Genomic DNA, 250 nt, shown 5'->3' on the forward strand with positions numbered 1-250 from the left:
GAACTCACACACACACACACTCACACTCACACACACTCACACACACACGCACACACTCACACACACACACTCACACACACACGCACACGCACACACACGCACACTCACACACGCACACACATACACACTCACACACACTCACTCACTCACACTCACTCACACACACACGCACGCTCACACTCACACACACACACACACACACACGCACGCTCACACTCACTCACACACACTCACTCACGAACTCACACAC

This window comes from Sinocyclocheilus grahami, unplaced genomic scaffold, assembly GCF_001515645.1.
Source record: "Sinocyclocheilus grahami isolate Dianchi unplaced genomic scaffold, SAMN03320097.WGS_v1.1 scaffold1499.1, whole genome shotgun sequence".
In the NCBI taxonomy this organism is placed as follows: domain Eukaryota; kingdom Metazoa; phylum Chordata; class Actinopteri; order Cypriniformes; family Cyprinidae; genus Sinocyclocheilus; species Sinocyclocheilus grahami.